Source organism: Eucyclogobius newberryi, unplaced genomic scaffold, assembly GCF_026437365.1.
Source record: "Eucyclogobius newberryi isolate DKJ021-1_F unplaced genomic scaffold, fEucNew1.0.hap1 SCAF_9, whole genome shotgun sequence".
In the NCBI taxonomy this organism is placed as follows: Eukaryota; Metazoa; Chordata; class Actinopteri; order Gobiiformes; family Gobiidae; genus Eucyclogobius; species Eucyclogobius newberryi.
In genome coordinates, this window is record NW_027316532.1 from 2679334 (window position 1) to 2697036 (window position 17703).

General features: G+C 40.3%; 1 pseudogene; it reads right to left on the minus strand.

Moving 5' to 3' along the window:
- Window positions 1–1873: 1873 nt before the first annotated feature.
- LOC140354246 (NLR family CARD domain-containing protein 3-like) overlaps window positions 1874–17703 on the minus strand; it is a 51337-nt pseudogene continuing 35507 nt past the window's right edge.

The window sequence follows — 17703 nt, forward strand, 5'->3', positions numbered from 1 at the left end:
CAAACTTAATTGTGTCTAAAGGGAACACACATAATTAGATCCTTATTCCACATTGTCCACATAAAGCTTTTGTCACTTGTAAACACACATTTGATTGGCTGTGAAATTTGGGGGAATTAAGTATATTTTCAGTATTGTTAAGTATTTTAGAGGTGAAGTATGAGGTGGTTTCTTTGATAGACATAATGCAGTAGTAGTTTGTTGTAAAGTGTGAGGAAAATTGGCCTCAGCGAGTAATATTTCTCCTGCTGTGTCTGGATTGGACTATGCAGTTCTCCTGAAAACATTTAACTTCTATTGATCTGCAGGTTGTGTTTCGACATGAAGGAGAACTGCTTTGACTTGGAAACGAATGGCGAAGGATGGATTTTTATTAAAACTATACTCAAATAAATGTACTTTTCTATCGTTCTCTGTGGCCCAAAGTATTTTACCCAATGGCTTTTAAACCTACTCCACAAAGGACATTTTTCATCCTTTGTCATTTCTAACCTGAAATGACTCATTTGTATGCATGGTTTATTCACATTGAGTATAACTAATTAATCCCACCTTATTCAACATGTTCAGTCAAGAAATATAAACTAGTTTTAATGAAACCACAGTAATTGGATGCATGAGGATCACGGATCTATCAACTTATAAGAAATGGGCAATTTGTAATTACCTTATCTTGAGTGATACAAGATAAGGTAATTACAGCACCTTTAAAAGCAGCACCTTTTACGTTATGTAAAAGGTGCTGCTTTTCTTATTACCATTTTTTTACCAGCACTACGAGAAATAGAGAGGTTTTACAAGCTAAAAGTGAAGTCAATAGGAACCGATCTGTGTCCCAAGATATACAAGGTAAGCGTGTTCAAATCTAATTTAGCTTTTGCTGATAACAATTTGAATGCTGTTTTTATTCTTAGCCACACAAACATTGGACAAAATGTTCAGAAATAATGAACCTCTCATTTGGGTTCCCAGTTCCTACGACGGATAAAGCTCCCCCTGCAGCTCACGTGTACAAATACATTGTCAGAGAACAAACACAAAAGCTTTTATATTTTCCCCTGTTTTATTATTTTTTTCTTCATCAAAATAAGACAGTATAATCACATACAAAAAATGTAACATTGCATTATATTATTAAAAGAGCCAGGGTTTTTCAGGAGGGTTGTCTTCGGCTGGTTTTCTGCCCAGAGACGACAGACACTTCTAACACCCCGAAAATACATATTAACAGGGACTTACAAAGACATTTAATTAGGTAAAAGCCAATCATCAATCAGTGCTGGTGCAGCCTGTGAAACACTTGTGTCTCTGTCTGCAGATTAAAGGTGGTATGGACGATTTTTTTCAGCACATTTTTTTATGATATTTCCTCGTGGCGTGGATAAATCATTTGTCCTGCCACGTATCAATCATAAAACGCACCTATCGCTCACCTGCAGCCGCGTGCGGTTCCTCCTCACGTTTCCGCGTGCCTAAGCGCATGGATCTATCATAATATAGTTCCCTCAGTGTACGGGGCAAAATGAAGACGGAGAAAGACAGTTTGAGCTGACGCAGAAGTGGACAGAAATCTACGGGAGACGAGAGATGCGATGCGCTCTAATAAACAAACGCACGTGTGTGTTGTATCAGTCCACACGGGGGAGTGGCATGGGCACGGGGGAGTGGCATGTGCACGGGGGAGTGATATGTGCACTTCCACCTGAGTTCTCAAATCGCCGAAAAATCGTCCATACCGCCTTTAAGACAACCCAGGTCCAGCTTTGATTATAGTTTTACAAACAGGTAAAATACTCCAGCTATGGTAGATGTGTCCCTGGGCTCTGTACATATTATTGCCATGTCTGCGCAGTAACAGGTCACTGTAGATACAGCTGGGAAACTCATTTCTCTTTTTAGAACTATTGCGCTGGAAAAACCCTCTCATCCGTTAAATCACAGAGAGATGCTGAACTAGCCAATGGAGAAGGCACTATTCTTAGCCCAATGCCCAAATACAGTGGCTCTGTGAAGGTGGTGTTAACGGTACAGAGATGGACACGGTGATCAGAAGCCACTGAGAAGAAGGACAGAACTCCAGCTGGGCGGTCCACGTAAACCCCCACTCTATTTGGGAAGATTGCTATAACAGGAACTATTTCCTTGTTGTGGCACATGTAGCATTGCTGTAGGGAACTCCTCAACCTTCAGGAGTGGTCGTTGTGCCCAAATCTACAGACTTCATTGTTCCCTTTTCGTTGGAGCCTTTTGTACGTTATTCCAATTTCGACTTCTCCGGTCCATTTAATCTCTTGGTAACAGCGATCAGACAATTGATTCAAGCACAACACCTGATGCCAGTATTCGAACCTGTCCGGGTGGTCGGCATACGACTGGTCTTTTAGTGCATGCGTCACCTCCTTGTTGTAGTTGGAGAGCTGTAGGCACTTGTTGACTGTGTTTGGATCAAAGGGGATTTTAGTGAAGTCTAGAAGGACACATACAAAGGACACATTTCTATCAGGTTTGTGCTATGAATTCTAAGTCACTCATTATGTAAGACTTACACTTCATCAAATCTGACATCATCCAACGTCCTCCAGCTGGATTGACACTGAAAGATCAGAAAACATGTTTGACTGAATGGATCTCAGACCACATCATAAGAATAACAGCAACACAATTATAAGCTATTATAGACCATTGGAAATTGTGCACATGTGAGTGCAGTTTGTCCAGTCCGTGCAGACATTACAATACTGTTTCTTGGGAGTGTCAACAGAGCCGCGAAACTGCCATGTTATTTTGTGCCGCGGTTCCTGAAACTGCTGGGCTACTTGACCGCGCCGGGTTAGGGTTAGGTCTTGGGGTTAGGGTCAGGGTTAGGGTTAGGGTTAACGTTAAGGTTAAGGTTAAGGTTAGGGTTAAGGTTAGGGTTAGGGTTAAGGATAGGGTTAAGGTTAGGGTTAAGGTTAGGGTTAAGGTAAGGTTAGGGTTAAGGTTAGAGTTAGGGTTAAGGTTAGGGTTAGGGTTAAGGTTAGGGTTAAGGTTAGAGTTAGGGTTAAGGTTAGGGTTAGGGTTAAGGTTAGGGTTAGGGTTAAGGTTAGGGTTAAGGTTAGGGTTAAGGTAAGGTTAGGGTTAAGGTTAGGGTTAAGGTTAGAGTTAGGGTTAAGGTTAAGGTTAGGGTTAGGGTTAGGGTTAAGGTTAGGGTTAAGGTAAGGTTAGGGTTAAGGTTAGGGTTAAGGTTAGGGTTAAGGTTAGGGTTAAGGTAAGGTTAGGGTTAAGGTTAGAGTTAGGGTTAAGGTTAGGGTTAGGGTTAAGGTTAGGGTTAAGGTTAGGGTTAAGGTAAGGTTAGGGTTAAGGTTAGGGTTAAGGTTAGAGTTAGGGTTAAGGTTAAGGTTAGGGTTAGGGTTAAGGTTAGGGTTAAGGTTAGGGTTAAGGTTAGGGTTAAGGTTAGGGTTAAGGTTAAGGTTAGGGTTAAGGTTAGGGTTAGGGTTAGGGTTAGCCATGAGGCTATTTGACCGCGCTGCGTCTCTGCAGCCACGGCCTTGTTTCTTATTATCAGACCTCTGTTTTTATTATTCTGTAACAACTACTTTCTTTAGAAGTTGGAATAAGACACCACTATTTTTGGAGACAGTTTCAATGTTGAGGGGCTCTGGAAATACAGAGTTCAATTAATACGATTAACAACCATTTGTATGTTGTTAATAAATAAGCACAGGGGTGTTTTAATTTGTATATATTTATAACTGTACAGTAACTGTGCAATAGTAAATTATTTGACAATAAACCAAATAGGGCCTTATATATACCTATACATAATGCACTTGTGTAATACCTACATATTATCTAGACATTTGTTGATCAAATATAGATGCCAGTGTTGTTTTGCCAATTCAGCAATATATTGGATTGGTGGGCCCTATAATCATGAATCATATCAGGAGTGTACACCTATGTATAAATAGAAGGGCCCACATTTCACCCATTCTTAAAGCCCTTCACTGGAGCCGGTCTCCTACCGGATACAGTTTAAAATCCTTGTTTTAACTTTTAGAGCTTTAAATGGTCAGGTCCCATCGTACATCAGCGATCTGATTAAACCGTACGCTCCCTCTCGCTCACTAAGGTCCTTGGACCAGAAACTGCTGTTGGTTCCTCGCACCCGTTTTCGGACCAGAGGAGACAGATCCTTCCAGGCTGTTGCCCCCAGACTCTGGAACGATCTTCCGCTCTCCCTACGGTCACTGGACTCAGTTACTGCTTTTAAGGGTCAGATTAAAACCTTTTTATTTAGTCAAGCCTTTTAAATGCACTTGTTTTACGGACTGATTTGACTGTATATTGTTGTATATGTATTGTTCACTGTAAGCTTTTATTGTTTTATTCTGTGTTTTGTGAAGCACTTTGTGACCTCTGTCTGTGAAAGGTGCTATAGAAATAAAATTTACTTACTTACTTACTATGTTCCCCATACTCCATAGACCGCGGAACACAGGTACACACAATAAAATACATACAAATCTTAAAATGTTATGTGAGTAATCAGTGGGACCATAATACTTAAATACTTTTTGCTATTTTCATATAATTTCAATTATCTAAATAAACTCTTAAGCTGGTATTGTGATGGCAAGACTATGCTCTGGCCTCTGCAAATTGGGAAACGTGCTTATAAACTCTTGGCAGTGCTATTAATGCGTTTGGAAAGTGAGGACTAACTGCTGCAAACTGTTTTTCATGTTTTTAAGACAGTAGAAATGTGGTACAGCAACTTTAAATCTCTACATTTTATAAAACCACCATGTGTTGTGGTCCAACCTAGTGAATTGAGACAAGATGTGTTTATTATTTATTCTTATTAGTTTAAGCGAGTTGTATTTCAAGTGATTAAAGCATGATTGATTAGTTCTGTATTGTCCTGCATTTGAGGCGTCAGTTCTCGGAGAATGTCGCTTTGCGCATTACATATACTAACGACATCAGATCTGAAATAAATGTTGCACCGGATTTAGTTTAGTCTCACTGGCAAAATATATGTTCGCACTCTGGAGCCCTGTACCAAAGATAACGCAGTAAGCCCGTCTTCAAACAAGATGTGTATGTAAGATAAGATATTCCTTTATTGTCCACACATGGGGAAATTACGTTGTTGCAACGCAGTAGATACAGAGGAAAAGGACAGATAAATTATAGGAAGTTTAAAAAACACTCTTAATAGAAGAACTCTTATAAACAAAAACTCTTATAGACAGAACCTCTCATTTCCTAATAAGGAATGGAGGGGAAAAATAAATAAAGATAAAATAGAATGAACACTAATAATAAATAAATAATACTAATAATAATGGTAAAATAAACACTATATTTACATCAGTTATATGCACATGAATGTGACATTATTGCGTGTGATACAGTAAACATACTGTATATAATATACCTGAGCGTTTCCAGGTTAAGTTGTGGGGCATTTTCTACACCAAACAGCTCCTTAAAGCCTGCATCTCCTGGATTATTGTATCGCACATCAAGCACTTTCAGGTGGGATGGGTTGCACTTCAGTGCTGAGGCCAGAATAGTGCAGCCTTTCTCTGTGAGGAGACATCCTGATAGTCTGCAAAACACATAAGTTGAGTTCATTGCGTGAGTTGCCCCTAAAAATATGAATGTTCACCTGATAATCTTCAATTTGCAGTGTGGACTTTGCAAACCAAGAGCCAGTTCCTTCATCCCTGCATCTGTCAGATTGTTATTGCTTAGGTCAAGCTCTTCCAAACAGCAGGACTTGGAGTTCAGAAGGGCTGCTAGATCCCGGCAGCTCCTCTCTGAGAGGCCACAGCCACTTAAACTGAAATAAATGTAAATGTAAAATGACTAATATTGAGGCTTACTGTATGTATATGTAAGATAGACTCAACTCACAGAGCAGTCTTCGAGGCTTTGACCACAGGTAGTAATTTTTTGAGACCCTCTTCTGATGCACAGTACTCTTTCAGAACACTTCTGCTTCCGATGACAGGAGGATGAACACCAGAGCTGACCACTGTGAAGCGGTCAGTTCATTTGCCTTTAGTTGTCCTGAACGTAAAAACCACTGGATTTGATTGACAAGAGAACGGTCATTTAGTTCAGCCAGGCAGTGGAACAGGTTTATGCAGCGCTCTACTGATTCATTTGGATTGGATTGGTCTTGATAAACTGCACTGTTCTTTTATTAATTTTCGAGCCATTTCCTGCCTTTGGAAACAACCCTTGAAGAAGGACCTGGTTGGTGTCTAGAGAAAGGCCAAGGAGGAAGCGAAGGAACAGGTCCAGATGTCCATTGGGACTCTGTAGGGTCTTGTCTATGGCTGTCTGATAAAACATTGCCTCGTCTGAGTGACACTTCACAGGACTTTGGCTTTCACTGAGGAGGTTGCATCCAGAATCGAAGTAGGTAAAATGGACATGAAGAGCGGCCAGAAACTCCTGTACGCTCAAATGGACAAAACAGAAGACCGTGTCCTGGTACAGGCCAGACTCCTCTCTAAAGACCTGTGTGAACACTCCAGAGTACACAGAGGCTTTAGTGATGTCGATACCACAATCGATCAGGTCTGACTCATAGAAGATCAGGTTTCCTTTCTGCAGCTGCTCAAAGGCCAGCTTTCCCAGGGATTTTATCATCTCGATGCTTTCCTGACTCCAGGGCTGATCTGTTTCAGATTTTTGGTCATACTTGACATTTTTCACTTATGCTTGAACCACCAGAAAGTGGATGTAAATCTCAGTCAGTGTCTTGGGCAGCTGTTTGGCCTGTCTGGTTTTCAAAAGATTATGTAGAATAGTTGCAGCAATCCAGCAGAAGATGGGGATGTGGCACATGATGTACATGCTTTGTGATGACTTGATGTGAGAAATAATTGTAAGAACCTGATCTTCTGGGAACTTCTTCTTGAAGTACTGCTCCTTCTGAGAGTTTGTGAACCCTCTGACCTCCGTTACCACTGAGACACACTGGGGTGGGATCTGATTGGCTGCTGCTGGTCGTGTGGTGATCCAGATAAGAGCTGAGGGCAGTAGGTCTCCCCTGATGAGGTTTGTAATCAGCTCATACACTAAAGCAGACTCTGTAACACTGCATATGGCCTTGGTTGTCTCGAAGTCTAGAGGAACCCGGCACTCGTCCAGACCATCCAAGATGAAAACAGTTTGCATGCCCTGAAAGCTGCTGACTTCAATATCTTTGGTTTCAGCAAAGAAGTTGTGGACCAGTTCCACTAAACATATTTCTTTCTCCTTGAGTAAGTTGAGCTGTCTGAAAGTGAAAGGAAAGACAAAGTATATGTTCTGGTTGGCTTTGCCTTCAGCCCAGTCCAGGGTGAACTTCTGTGTTAAAACAGTCTTTCCGATGCCAGCCACTCCTTTTGTCAGCACTGTTCGGATTTGACTGGAGCCTTTAAAAATGTCGTGACATCGCACAGTTTTCTCTGATCTTTGTGGTCTCCTTAAAGCCGTTTCAATCTGTCTGACCTCATGCTCTTCGTTTACCTCTTTGCTCTCTCCTTCTGAGATATACAGCTCAGTATAAATCTCATTTAGTAATGTTTGATTTCCAGCTTTAGCAATGCCCTCAAACACACTGAAACTTTTGCTTCAGGTTGGTTTTGAGATTATGTTGGAAAAGAGCAGCTGATGACGCTATGAAAATAAGTAGACAATATAAATTACACAGTTGACCAGAGCTTACTTCTTTCCAAAACATCTGCTAGGTCATTCTTGTTCATCTCCCTCAAGAAGTTCAGTGTGATCTTCAGAAAAGCACTTTCATCGTCCTTTTTCTGTTTTTGCACAGCATCAGCACCTATTGGGCTTTCAGAACATTCTAGGTTCTAGGTATCCCATTCTTAAAATACTGTTGAATTTGAGCAGCTCCTTTTCCACAAAACGAAACATCGCTGTCTTGAGGGACTGAAACAAAGCAACAAGTCATAAGTGTCCAACTATAATTGAATCAATTAAAAAAAGTACCTCATCCACTAACCTCAAATACTGGGTCGAGTTGTGTCTGACAGGGACTTGAAATGTCAGAGCTCAGTGATTCTGCACTGTAGATACATAAAAAACTAAGGTTTTTTTTTTTACATTCTCCTAACAATTACAATTAACAGCATCAAAATATAAAATTCTATTCACATTTATTCACACTAAATCTGGCTCTGCCAGATTGGTATGTGTATCACTCTGAATTGAGTTCTACACAATATCAATTTGGAAAAGCTCTCACCAAAAGCAATAGGGAAAAGGCGTAACGTCAAGACAAATATTTCAATCTGATTGGTCAAAGCGTCAGGAACAGGAACAAGCCGAGAAATCACGCTGTTGTTAAATCCAGTCAGAGAAAAGCCCAGACTTCTTCCCCACCCTCAAATACATAAAGTCCTTCTATGTGCAGGTTTTCAATCGGTAAATCTGCAAAAATAGGCCAAAATATGTCTGTGGGCGTCGCCATGTCTGTTTAGATTGGTCCTTTTGACTTTCGCCCAAACTACAATGCTGCTCTGTGATTGGTCAGGTCCAAAGCGGCCGAGTTCAACCGAACAACCTGACTAGATGATTCTCAAGAGTTTGTGAAAAAAATATCGTGAAAATTCATCTGGCGTGAGCCATGTTAAGATTTTTGGCACGACGACAGTGCTTAAATTTCTTTCATACACAAGTCTATATTTATAAAATCAAACCTTCTGACGGAAAAGTAATGATATTGTCAAACAGCCAGATAAAAAAATATATTTAATATGTAGCTTTGTAGATTTAACTGAAATTACTCACTCTTTCTGCCTTACAATTCTCAATTTAAATAATCACAATTATTCACTAAACTAATAATAGACTTTTTTTCATTTTTATTATCCCCTTCAAGCTCGGGTCCTCTACCAGAGGCCTGGGAGCTTGAGGGTTCTGCACTGTATCTTTGCTGTTCCTAGCACTGCAATTTATATAGTCTATATAATTAATTCAATCAAATTTCAAAAAAATTAAATAAATCCACTGGACTAATATTTCAGAATTCAGAATATGAAACACACCTTCTGTGAAAGGATGGGCGTCCATGTGTGGGGCTGAATGGAGAATCTAAGAACTGAGATTCAGGAGAAAGCGGAAGCTGTAGACTGGGAAGACCAAAGTATTATTTCACACTATTATAAATGATATACTATTGACATTGTGAATTATGTTGAGGTGATTGCAGCTCTAGAACACTTTGAAAACAGAAAATAAAAAATATTATAAATATTAGCAATAAATGTCATTCATAGTTTTTATAAATCAGTTATCAATGTTGGTATGAGCAAACAAGTGAATATGTTTCTTATTAAATTACACCTGTTTTCCAAAGAAGAGAAATCGTATCTGCTCTTGCCACTTGTCGTGGACCCTGGACTGGCATCAGACGCAGGAGAAAAAAGATGCTGAGAACTTGAAGATAAAAAACATGGTCAAACTGCCTGAAATAAGCAATATATACATCCATTTTTGGTCCTTTACCTGCGGTGGAAATTGGGACTTCTTAAAGCGAAGTCTTTCTGTTGGCCGGGAGTGGGAGCTTGTTTGCGCCTTTCCAAACTGAAATCAAGAATGTTATTTTGAAAGAGAATCCGCTTTGAAAATGGACAAATTTAACACACTTTGGGCCAATTAGGATATTTACGTTCTGTGTACCATGTATGTTGTTTAAAAAATAATAATAATAAGGCTACCCCAAATAAATTGTCTGTTTGCTGTAACCCGAGTCAACATTTTTTTAAGAGGGTCGGAAGGTAGGCAAATTCTTATTTTTTCACTTTGAAGGAAAAAAAAAAGATCCAAATTTTGTCATTTTTTGAGTGACCACCAGGGGTCAGGCTTCAATAGTCAATGACAGAAAACGTCTCGATCAACCCGATCGGGAGACTAAATCTCAAGATTTTAAGATATTTCAATCGACCTTTTGTACGCCGCTATCCTTTATTTTGGTAGCTAAAGCGAGCGGGGGGGAACATGCGGGGGACAAGGGCGCCGCCATGTTTGTTGTGATGACGATACTGGGCGTGTTTCAATCCCAGAATGCATCTGCGTAAGTCAAATTTCACACCCTGACAGAACCTGGCATTACTCTGGACATTTCAGTGGCGCCGACGAGGGTAAACCAACTTGTAAAGATAAAATTATAACTTTCACGCGCATTCGGTTTTGTTACAGACGCATGTGCAGGACTGAAAATGATGACGCGCATGTTTCATGTGGTGCGTTATCAGTCCTGTGAGAAGAAAGTCATGTTAATAAACGTGAAAAAATGTTTTGACACGGTTAATCAAGACAGTCGGTGAGTCTGCGAAATAATTGAAAAATAAAAGATTTTGATGTTTTTACAGCAAAATGCTGATATTTATTTTTTAGTCGGCTAGTTTCATAGCGGGTCGGTCGGGTTACGGCAAACGGACATATTGTTTTGCTCATTCTAATAATAATATATACTGGTTCTATTGGTCTGTTTCTGCAATCCAAAGTGGACCATTATAGGTCTATCTTCCAAAACAGTTATATTTATGTTAGTGAGCTGGGCTGGGCGATCGGGGGGGGGGAAATAATCAATGTAATCAAAGGGTTTCTCATGTTGATTGATCTTGATTTTTTATTTGATTTTATTCAGCCTTCAGTAATATTGGCTTTAGTGATTCATGGGCTCCAAAGTCTGACTTCTGCTCCGAACCACATATTTATACCTGTTTTTTTTTACTGACATGAATTCTCCGTTCAAAAACCCCTCTCAAATAATTGACGATTTCACATGACTCGATCTCCATTGATCTTTCGATTGATTGCCCAGCCCTATCTTAAGCCTCTTTTGTATTATTAATCTGATGTTCAGACAGGAATATTGGACATGCGTGAAAAAGCAAAATAGAACCTTTTAGCCTAAACCCTGTTTCTAGTCCCTCCACTTCTTTTACTTGGCTGCTGGGCTTTCTGTGTGTTTTGTTCAGTGAGTAGACAGTTTACTCATCCGGATTGTGCCTCAAACTGTCTGTTTGAATGACAGTGAGGGTCAGAACTAGATCAGACACGAGCTGGCTCACCGAAGTCAGAATTGGCTACAATATGGCAGCCCTCGTGGCGGCCCAAATCACTATCTTAAAAGAGAATAATTATATAGCGGTCCTCAAAACGCTTCAGACACTGGGTTAGGGTTAGGGACAAGAGAACGGATTTTGACCCAAGAAAGGAAATAATTGCCTGAGCTGTATCAGCTGGACCGGTCTCGGTCGCCGCCATGTTAGGGCCTGTAACTTCCATTTCGGTCGCCGCCATGTTGCAATTCTGACTTACGTGAGTTCGTGAGTGTCTGATCTAGACCTAACCTGACAGTGAGCGGGTCCTGGTCGCGTTTTTCCATGATGCACACTTTGCAACTCGGATTGTAACTCCTCTACACCTGGATAAGAGACGCTTGGCTGGATTACCTGCAATACTTCCACTTTGGATCCTGAGCCTGGTCACTCTGGGTTGGAGAGCCTGGAACTTCCAGCTTCAAACTTCAAAACAAGCAGAAAACGTATAGAAACACCGAGTTAGGTGAACTCCAATGAACTCCAAAGGTGGTGATTTTTGACTGTGACTTTGACACAAAGTGTAAAGAATAAGGTAGATCGGGGTAAATGCACCTTCACAGTTGGCTGCCAGCCGCCATTAAATGCAACAACATCAACTTTCCTGGTTAAATAAAGGTCAGTAAATAAAAACTCACACAAAAGGAACTATTGTGTATGATTCACTGTATTGACTCTAGTCTGTGGCCTTGTACTTGGTTTATATTTGATTTCACTTTGCGGCCATCAATGAAAGCGTTAGGACAGAATATGCTTTCTGTTTCTTGGCAGCTCTATCAAAAGCTCCAAAAAATATCTACCAATTTGGCCCAACAAAGGCTAATACGCCCAACACAAATCCACTATAAAACTATAAAACTTGGTGTTGAGAGGACAGATTTTAACTTCACACTTGTTGAACCTTGTCTCAGTCTAATGATGTTGGAACAACCTCTGTTTAAATAAATAGATGTTTTCCCCTGAAGCTTTTTGCGTTCCAATTACCCGGCCCGGGCCAGTCGTCTCCGAACACGAGCTGCATCATTAGCATGTGCATGTAAACTGTGCAGGAGGCCGCTAATGCTGCAGTCTGCACACAGAATAACCAACTGTAAGCTCATTATTTTTGTACTTATGTTGTTGATGCTAGAAAGAAAGTATTAGTAAAGAGGCATGTATAAGCTGACAATATAATATTGATTTAAACTACGGCTGTCCTCGTCTTTTTCCCTTTAAAATAATAATAATTTGATAATAATTAATCTTTCTGGTTTGTAATTTCCAATACCGATCGGAGCTTCATATTTTAAATATTTTTATTACCGTAGCTTATCCTGATCCGGTGGGATAAAACAAATACTACAGTATATCTGTCATTAATAAGGTTTTCAGCTGCATAGAGCCTCCTCAGCGCGTTAGCATTAGCAGCAATACCAGAATTGGATCAGGATACACTTTAAAGAGAACATATAAATGCATCCTTATGTTTTTACATTTACTTTTAAACATGCTTTTAGTCACTTTAGGATTAGTAATTCACTTTGTATTTAATCCTAAAGTATTTCCTGTTTAAACAAGGTTTACATTTGGAAAACGCATATAAAAACTACACTTCCGTTTCCAATTAGGTATTTGGGGGTTGGAGCGCTCTCTGCTGTCAGCAGTGGAAATGAACAGTGAAATAATAAATAAATGAAGTCCTTACGCCTCACGTACACTGACTCCATAGCTGGTGCGATTCGAGACCTGCGTGGGTGACTTGCAGATTGCCTGTTAAACCAACTCAGGTCCACTGTGGTCCATTTTTGATGAAAGTTATGCAGATACATGTTTTCGTGGAAGAACATGGACGGTTCTGTGCGGAAATGAGCAGGATTTCCAAGCAGCTAGCTCAGATTTCTTCTGTCTGCAGCACATGAACCATGCACAGCCTTTAAATACTGCCATCGTCTTCTCCAGTGTCCTCCGCGTGTCTCATTTCCAAGCGGCATTGCCATGCAGGAAGGACATTCTGACTGCGGGGCCAGTACGGGTCCCAAACCCGGACTAGAGTCAGAGTTCACCAGGCTTCAGGCAACACGGATACAATGATTCTAGAGCCATGCATTTGTTGTGTGTACAATGTGACCACAGAAAGATGGTTTCTGTACTTCAAACTGAGCAGGAGAAGTCTGGATTCTTACCTGTGATGCAACAAGAGTTTGTACACAGGATTAATGAAACATGAAATGAGCTTAGTGACAAGAAATTTGAGCTCTACAATTCACAATTGATATTCATCAAATGTAGTCATGGTCTTTCTTTATTTTTAACTTTTGAAGCAAGACACAGATTTCAATGAGTCATCCAAAGTGTTAAAGCTTTTACAGATATCAATTAACATCTATTGAGATAGACAGTGGGTAACGTTACCCAATTGACAAATTACCGATGTCATTTTGTTCATTTTTGGACCATATTTCCTTTAAATCTTTGTTCAATTGTATCAAAAACGCATTACAAGAAAATATTTATAAATGTACACAGTAGACAATGTATATAAATGTATAAACGATCTTTATGTCCCACGGCAGAAATGCATTTGGCCAAAACTATCTGCAGAACTCATGCCAACGATAAACAAACAACTCACAACTATAAGTTCTTTGAAGAAAATCTTGAGATTCACTGGCGAGTGAAATTAGTACTTTAAAAACTAAAAACTAAAATTGTTTTTGCATTAAATTCCACTTTTGGTAATATCTGTTTTAAATGTAGGAAGTCAAACACGCCCTGTAAATATAATAAGTGAAAAGACTATACAAACTACTGATTATCTTCAAAAAGCAAATAAAAAAAAAACAATCAAGAATGTACCTAGAATTTACTTGTACACATAAACCGAGGGAATAAATCAGTTTTGTGAATTAGACTGATAAACCAACCACTTACTCACAAGGATCAATTCCACTTAACCACCTCAGACTGCGCCAGTAAAAACGAGGAAGAAATAAAATGGGGCTTAATTAGAGGCTTCCCTGATAAGAACTTGAAATATATCGAGTGCGCCACGTCCTTTCAATAAATTCCGCCGTGTTCCGAGTGAAGAGACAGGAAACAGCGGCGCATCTGATAAAGTCAATCAAGCGCAATTAATCTGAGTCCTCCGACGTGATGGCTTCTGGCTGTAAACTACGTCAACTCCCGCTCTTTTTTCCTCTCCTTCTGTCTTCCATCCCCACTCCCTCTCTCCCTCTCACCCTCTCTCTCTCTCTCTTCCTTTGACTCTCTTCACCTCTTCCTCCCATCCTGTCTACACTAACCAAACCCAAAGTAGCCCAGCATTTTCTGTGGCCTTCTCAGATCACTATCGGACGAGCAGACAAGATGGTGACGTAACATCTGACCCAGCGCTTATGAGTGACAAGGTCGTGTGTGTGAGGAGCTTAAGGCTGACGGCATCGGAACATAGAAACCGAAATTGTGCTTGAATTATACCTTTCCTTCATACGCCGATCTCATCGATTCACAAAAAGAAGTCCCGTGATAGAATAAGAAGTTTGTGTTGCTGTCAAACATGGCTAATGCTAGCGTAAAAAAACAACTTCTGGTTTATTGTTATGCATTCTTTTCACTTCTCTTCAAAGCCTCTACGTGCGATGTAATGTCTCTTTATGGAATGTGTCAGGTTAGAATAGTGTTAGATGCGAAATGCAGTTGAAACGCGTGTCGTGTGTCGATAAACAGGAAACAGCTGATGCTAATGTGTGCTAGCTCCTTTTGGTTAAAGATCCTATATCATGTTATTTTTCCTGTTTCCTGTCTTCCGTAAGGGCAAGGTAAATAATAATAATTGTTGTCATTCTATCTGTCTCGCACCTCTTTCTTTCTTTCTCTCCCATCTCTGACCTTTCTCTCTCTCTCTCACCTCTCTCTCTCTCTCTCTCTTTCTCTGTCTCTCGCTCAACTCTCTTTCTCTGTTTCTCACCTCTCTCTTCCTTTCTCTCTCTCTGTCCCTCATCTCTCTCTTTCTTTCTCTCCCATCTCAGACCTTTCTCTCTCTCTCTCTCTCTCTCTCTCACCTCTCTTTCTTTTTCACTCTCTGCCTCTCACCTCTCTCTTTCTTTCTCCCCTCTCTCTTTCTGTCTCTCACCTCTCTCTTTTTCTCTCGCTCTGTCTCAACTCTATCTCCTCTCTTTTTGTCTTGCTCTCTTTCTCGCTCTATTTCTCATTTCTCTCCTCCCCGTCCACTCTTTCTTTCCGCCTCGCCTCTCTCTATGTCCACCCCGTCAGCATCATTTTACACCTGGGTGGGCAGAGGATTTTCAAAGGTGAGTGGCTCTGCTCTATTTGTGCGTTTGAGCGTGTTGAGAACTACCAAGGCCAAAGACTCTAGCACTCGCTTTGTGTGAAAACATCAAGAGACAAGACACCTGTAGAAAGAAAGACGACAGGCTGGGGCCGAAACGATCACTACAACAAAATCATGCCACTTATTCAGCCCTGAAAAAAGCTAGCTTGCTAATGTAAGCATGCAGTTGTAATGAGTGTGATTTGACTGCAGGCCTCGGGATCTCTGCCTTGGACATCATAAATCTGGGACATTTGGGGGACTCAGAGAACTGGTGGTGGCCCCCTCTCTAGCCAAAGCAACCCAGGAAGGGCATGTAATCAGAGACTGGAAATATGTAATAAAAAAATAATTACGGCTGTATTTGTATGTACAGCATATTAAGCAGCTTGAGAGTTTCCTTTCATAAAATAGTGGTCAAATAGAATAAAGAAAGAAAAAATCCCACGTTTGGCGTATGGGGTCCCTTACGCTTAATATGTTCGGCGGGCCGGATGCAGGTTTGACACCCTTGAAAAGGTAAGTAGTGTTGAAAATCTAAAATTGCAAACTGTTTTCAATATTGGTATTCCATTTGATTGCAGAATGATGTATTTGGGTCTCAAAAAACCTGCTATGGACAAAATAAATGGATACCTTTGGAACATACTTTAGATAGCTGGATAAAAGGCCATCACAAAAAATGGATGAGACAAACTGATAACTGACATTTTCTCGATCTGTGACATGGCTCCAAGAATCTTCTTTGCTGTTTTTAAGTCCATAAATCATCTCTGGATTCGTTCTGTGCATTTCTGTCATCAAATCACAATCATTGCAACTGTGTGCTGAGACCAGGAAGTCAGAGAGCAGCAGCAAGTGTTGGATTTTTGAATTGTGTGATTTCCTCTGCAGACAGTAGATGGAGCCAAAGCTCAGTTACTCTTGCTTATCCAAAGGCTGTGGCAAAGACATATTGTGAGACTAATGAGAATGTATGTATAGCTTTGGAAAGGTGTATTGTCATAAACACAGTATGGAAACCATTACAATGAAATCTTTAGTAAGTAAATACACACAGTAAAAACATCACGGTGGATCTCAAAACACATCCCTGCTAGTTGTATAAAGTAGTCAAAAGACAGTTTAGCACAATAGCGCCTTTGGGCAAAACTAGCTTGTCACTTAGATGAGCCAGTCCAGGGGGCCCGGGCTGTGTCTGCTGGAGACAAGTGCCCACCTCTGCTCACATCATAATCAGACAGTTTTATTGCCATTGTCAACAAACAAAATTAACCAACTAGGAATTTAGGAATTTGCTTGGTGGTAAGAAGTCCAACGGCAAAGGAAAAGAAGCTGTTGTTTTTGTGAGAGGTTCTGGTCCAACTGGAGCGTAGCCTCCTGCCTGAGGGGAGTGGCTCGGATATGTATTTAGAGTAATGAGCACTGGACTCCTGCCCTCAGAATGTGGAAGGAGAATGTGGTTTGTGAGGATGGATGAGATGGATAAGAGAGAGAGAGAGAGGTTTTTGAGGCCCAAATACATAGCTCTGAAATTGAGTGGGACGGTGGTGTCAAAAACAATCTCCAATGCGCTGTTCATTTCTGTACAATATTTTTGTGCAACAGGACATTCCCAGAACACACATATATATTATGATATTATAATAATGATATAATAATATAAAAATGATATGCCTCCAACATTCCGCCCCTCCCTGTGAATAATGAGCACTTTGACATGGTGTTATAAAAACATGTGTCACACAAATTTCCTTCCAAACATGTGACATTGTGGTCCTCCATTTTGAAGTACATGTATTTTCCCATCGGTGCTGTTTGTCTTAAAAGTGTGATCATAAGCCAACCAGTTTATAAGATTCTAACATATTTATTCAATATATATGTTTTGATTAGCTCCTTCCATGTTGTAAGCACAGATTTTACCCAGGATTCTCAACTTCCTCCAAATGGCTCAACCTTCATCTGCCAGTAAGGCCTGTACAGGAACCTCTGGCTCAATACTTTTCCATTGAGCCTCGTACTCCGGGTCACACCAGTACAGCAACGCTCTTATTTGAGCTGAAATAAAGTCATTTTTCAGACAAGGTCAGTCCTAACCACTTATTTTCTTTTGGTAGTTGCAGGTTCTCTCTAAATCTGAGGTAAAGATCTTTTGAATGTTAGAAGAATATTTGAGAGAAGTCTTACACTTGGAGAGACATGCTATAAATTGTGCAAGGACCCAAGTTTTAAGAGAGACTTTTCTTGACTCTTTATGGTCACTGTTTTGTTATGTTTTAA